The 5,920-nt window shown below is 34.5% G+C and overlaps 1 long non-coding RNA gene across 1 annotated transcript; it reads left to right on the forward strand.

Moving 5' to 3' along the window:
• The first annotated feature begins 926 nt into the window (after window positions 1-926).
• Window positions 927-5,720, forward strand: LOC127852318 (uncharacterized). Its single transcript, XR_008036196.1, has 3 exons — window positions 927-989; window positions 1,152-1,209; window positions 5,351-5,720. It is a non-coding gene; the product is annotated as an uncharacterized LOC127852318 (long non-coding RNA).
• The last annotated feature ends 200 nt before the right edge of the window (window positions 5,721-5,920 follow it).

Below are 5,920 nucleotides of genomic sequence, written 5' to 3' on the forward strand. Positions count from 1 at the left end.
CCCTGCTGGGATTTGAACCCAAACCTCTTTCCAATTGGGTTGACTGGAAAGTATTCTCTCTTGAAATATAAGGGCAGGAGGAAGAATTCAGAAACGTTAAGCATTTAATTCATCATATTTTATTAAATCTTTAAGTGGCAATAAGACCTAGATCTGCAGTTTATAGATTTATAGTTTAAAGCATTGTGACCAGAAACAAACATCTACTGTTCTACAGGTAGGTTAGTCAATTCGTTCAGAACTTGATATAAATGAACAATAGTATGATCACACAATGGTGGCAGTTTCAAATAAGCAGGACCAGGCTATCGGTAACCATTAATAGTGATCAGGTAATTAACTGCATGTTTAATTGTACACATGTATCTAACAGCATGATCATTGGCAATGGCCCTGATAGCGAGGGGTAAAAGATTCGAGTTCTGGATTGGCTGTACAATATCCCATTCTGCAACATGTGGTGCCCAATGTGGGGCCATGGCACAAGCTATTCTCAACAAAATCTGTTCGTGATTTGAATCTTGACATCTTGCATAGTTTGATCCGTATCATTGAACCCGGTTCAGGTTTAAAAGTCCAGGATCATTTGTTTAGCAGCCCATTTTGTTACTTTATACACTACTGTGCCACTCCAATGAAAAATAAAGTATTACGTATTTAAAATATAAGTATTATATAATGCTAATCCATGACCACCTTGGATACTTCTGATACAATAAATATATCAAAATATCTTTAAAAAATGAAATCCAACCACCGTTCAAGTCTGTACAATTCGACATTTGCGAAACAATTCAAGAGTTCTGACTCACACGATAGCAGACGAAAACCGTGGGAACTAGGTCATGTTTGCGTACATATTGGTTTACGCATTGCAAGAATTAAATAACTTCACGTGCCTACCATTGATAAACATTACGTTGAGAGTGCAAACGAAAGGCACTGGAACACTAAATTACTCGTATATTTTGCGGGTGAATGCAAATATGGTTTGCGCTTTTAAGTTTTGATTGTTCGGTTAATGCCGTTGTTGTTTGCGGTTTAAAAAAAGTATTATTAAACACGAGTTTGTGCTTTAGTTTTTGAATAAATAAACAATAGCATTATTCATATTTAAAATTTGAAAACTTAAAAAATGCTCGTTTTTACAGCACCAGATACGAAGGGATACTCTCCGTTTACATCCAGTTTCAGTTCTCCAACATAAAGGTAACCTACACAATTTCGAAAATCTTTCACAATGGTATCTTTAATAATTGAATCACACAGTCAAATAGAAGAATGTACTAAAATGTAAAGTGAAAAGTTCGTTTTGCAACGTGTTCTCTGTTCATAAAACGTATGTCATATAAACCGATTGTAAATGATGTATAATGGTTCATTTTAAATTACCGGTACAAATCATGTCAGTAATGTGCTTAGTAATAGAAGCGTGTCTAACTAATTAAAATAAAAAACAGAACATATATCAAAAGAATTTGTGTTGTCATTTTCAAGTCATTTTGTTCTGATATATTTTATATATAAAAAAAAGTTCCCAGAAGCGTTTGCAGAGTCATTTAGCTATAAATATGATTTCCTAGTGCCAATAGCACTGATAAATTGTTTACATCGAAATGCCTTCCAGTGGGGTTCCGGTTCAGTACTCATATACTACCCAGCTTCTTCGCCTTTTTAGTGTTTAGTGTTACTGTACGAGGTCCTTACATACAGGGATTTATAATTTAACTATAAAGGATCAAGAGTCTGACTGCATGTTGTTCGTTAGCGTTACATCTGTCTGTTTCATCTGTAAATGGTGGTAAAATTAGCCAAATAGAGAAACGTTCTTTCTGTTGTATTTGTCTGAACTTTACTTTTTGTAATCACAGTTTGTGTGATGATTTTACTAGGACTTACCGGTATAATTGGCAAAGTAGAACGATTTTGCAATATGGATATGTGAGTTTCAATATGGAGCATTAATAAACAGTATTCTGAACAATGTATAGCTAATATGTGTTGACTTCTCATTGTTGTAAATGTTGTGATAAATGATTCTGGTTGCGAGTTTATTCATTTTGTATTCAATTGAATATTATGAAACAACAACATATTTTCACTTCATGACATGTACAGGGACTTGAGCATTCTTTTGATAAATTTTGTCGACGATACGACTGAATAGCATCAATTTATTAAAAAGTAAAAATATCTGTTATTAAAGATAGCACAAAACGCTAATTAAATCATCGTGCAGCAGCCAACTAACAAAAAGGGTTACACACTGCACTACAAAATATCGTCAAATGTTATGGGCTGCGCGTTAAATGATTCCATAAATATGCATTAAATATACATTTCCAGGAAAGTATACGTCACGTGGAATTTGCACATTGTAGGAACCAAACACGTCGGTCCTCTTCATATTCTCTGGTTCACAACGATCCTTGAGTGTACTTCTAAAGCACAGGCTGAGCAGGTGCTTGTATTTACTAAACAATAGACAACGGTCACTAGATGTCTGCGGGGTAGGACGAGCAGGGTTCTCTCACTACCTGCACTGCGCATCAAGGCTGCGTTCTCCCGAAATATAATCGGAACTGAAAAACGATAATTTCGTCGTAGTCTAACATCATTATTATAACTGATATTTTATATCAGATGAAGTGAATAATATGCATGGTTTAAAGTTTGCCAACGTGTCTCATTCGCGATGCCGCATCAGTTAATCAAGTACAAATAAACTCTAATTGATATAAAGAAACACGTGCCAACCCTAAAGACCTTGTCCGTAATATGTAAGTGAATTCTACGCTGCAGCTTTCGCCAAATTAATGCGTTTTGTTGCTCAATTAGTGAAATAGTATATAAAGGGATACTTGATCCATTATGAAACATCAATTTCGAAACGCAATTAACAGCGCGTAGCGTTTTTAAATGAGCAGTACTTCAAATACCTTGAAGTTTAACCCGATTTGAAGGCTAGCCAAACCTTACACTTACCCATGAAATAAACTATTAAACTACCCAAGAGTTAATGACAAACGAAATACGCGTCTAAAACGTTTAAACTATAAACACAATGTACCTAGACAGGCAGATAATGAAAACATGAAAGCAAAAACGTGACTCGCGAATCGAAGACATATTATTGTAAAAGTGTCGTAAGTGTCGGATATTTATTTAAACGATAATTTGATATGTTTAAAGTATCGGTTATCTAATAGACATTAAATCAAATCATGACAGATATTTGCATAGATACCTTATATGCGGTTAAAAGTGTTTCGGTAAGCTATTTTCTAAGGGTTGAATGTGACTAGACTGGTAGCTAAATCTGACGTTTCGTTATACAAATATACTGGAAAAAACGTTTCACTTCAAAACTTTATCTCATAATCAAATGGTATTTTTTGAAATGGGTTTTATTTCGTTCTATAATCCATATCGTACCAATACCATATCCAATTTTGTTTTGCTTAAATTACTTATCACCGGGAAGATTGGTTAGCGCGTGAACATATATATTTTTTCGTTCATTATTCATAATAGTTGCACAAGGTTTTCGATAATAAACTGTGGACTACCGTACTGTTGTATCGTTTATCATGTTTGTTTTGCTTACATACTTTTCAGCGATATAAAACGCCTGAACATTTATTTGTTTGTTAATTAATTATAATTGTTGCACATTTTTTTCAATAATAAACACATGTTTCCATACAGTTGCCGAACTAATGCAACCGGATTCGTTAAAAGACATTAAAAGCAACGTGATTACACAACTTACAGATCTCCTGTTTGGCTAACAACTTTATTATTCAATTAACTTCGACTTTCTCGCTACATGTCTGTGTTTTGCTGCAATTGTTTTTTTCGACCGAATGCTCGGTTGTAAAACGGTTGTAAAACGCCATATCATTGGCCAATACAATGCTGGCTATTAGAACCACCAACCATATGACGCGTTATAAAATTAAAAAGGTGTACATGTGTAGACGAAACACCGAGTGACATGTAGCGAGAATGTCGAAGTTAATTGATAATTAAAGTTATTGGCCGAACAGGAAATCGGTAAGTGTTGTAATCACGTTGCTTTTAATGTCTTTTAACGAATCCAGTTGCAATAGTTCGGCCACTGCATGGAAACATGTGTGTGCTCGATAAAAACGGTCACGTCCAGTGTGCCAAAATCTTTCCACAATATGCATATAGTGTGTTTCATACCTTGTGTATATATGATATCTATACGAGGGGTATTTTTTTCAAACTGTGTATTTGTGTCAATATTCGTTTTTGAAAAGTCAAACCATACACAAAATGTGTACATTTAACAATCTGGAACCCCTGGGGTAAGCTCGGAGGGGAGGGTAGGGTCCGGGGGAATTTATTATACTGCTGCCTGTGTATAAAATCAATAAAGAAAACTTATGTGACGGGTGTTTGTGAACATTCACTGACCACGACCTAAAATGTGACCTTTTTTAAGGAGGATTGATCCCCCTGTTGTGCTTATAATGTTCTGGTTAATGATTGGTTTCATTTTAAATTCAGGTTGCGGTGATATGCATCAAATGCATGAAGTACATTTTTCAGTAACTCCTACAAAAATTCAATTTAAACTTCACACATGAATTCACTAATATCTCTTAGAGCATAAGGCAAGTTAACAGACCAAGGAAAATAACTATTAATTACAATTTAGCAGAATAATGTCCGTTTTCATTCCTAAAAAATAAGGTAACTTAGAAAATCAGGTTTGCGGGAAATACGTATGGGGTACGAAAAAACGGCAATATCGGTGAACTGATACTGATAACTATTCCCATATAAGTAATTTTAGATGAACTAAAAATTTGCAGTAACATATACATTATGGAATATATAGTGTATCTATTTGCTGGCGCGGTCTTCCATCTATGTTATGTAATTATCTTGCAAAACTGATTCTACTTTGGCACGTATTCATGTACATTTGTAGATCCGCTCTCGCAAAATTGATCACAGGCTATGGGCTCCTAAATACGACCGTGTCTGTGTGGCGACCAATAATTCTACTAAAGCAATATTGCCGCAATAACTCCTCAACGCCAATGCGACGAAACTCCAATATTTTGAAGGCGTTCGTCGTTTGAATACATGTTTGAATACAAATCCTATCTGTTGTGCCCTCACTTTTTGCATGTTCAAGTGTGCGGGAACAAATCTTGCGTGAACAAATCAGATCGTCAGTTGGAGAAAAGCTTGTTAAGTTGAAAATCGATTCTTTCTGTTACAAACAATCGTATAAAGTGTTAGTATGAAACTTAAATTGTGTTTTTTTTATTAAACAAAAATACTGTGTTTTTTATTTTATTTTGTATTGCAGGTCGAGGTACAGTTATGACGAAAACAACTCGGATTGCTGCCGTGGACTAGAACACGGATTCCAATACGCAACATAAATTCAATCAACAGTGCCGATTACTTCTGAAGCCAATAAAATGACAGCATGTATGTACATGGTGGCAATTCGGATAGGGTTCCGACTCCAACTTTTTAAACTGATTTTATGCAGTGGCTTTCAAACTTTCTAGGAGCCATACGTGTTGCTCATATCAATTGCGTTATAATGAATTTAGAGTTGCATATTGAAACAAAGTAATACAAAAACACCATTTTACATTTAAAGCACATTTTATTAAGCTAAATGTTTTGAAAACATGCATTTTTTAATATCAAGTGATATAAAATTTAATAAACGGGTATTGTAAATGAAGGTTTGTTGTCCTGTTGGTATTTAATCAAGTGTAATACATCTTAAAATAGATCAAATGCACAGTCCGCTTTCAATAACGAGCTACTTTCATACTTTGTCTATTAGCACACTCTATTAGCGTAAGTGTATTGGCGTATTTTCAAATATATATAATATATAGGAATAATAATTGGCCTTGTT

This window comes from Dreissena polymorpha, chromosome 12, assembly GCF_020536995.1.
Source record: "Dreissena polymorpha isolate Duluth1 chromosome 12, UMN_Dpol_1.0, whole genome shotgun sequence".
Lineage (NCBI taxonomy): Eukaryota > Metazoa > Mollusca > Bivalvia > Myida > Dreissenidae > Dreissena > Dreissena polymorpha.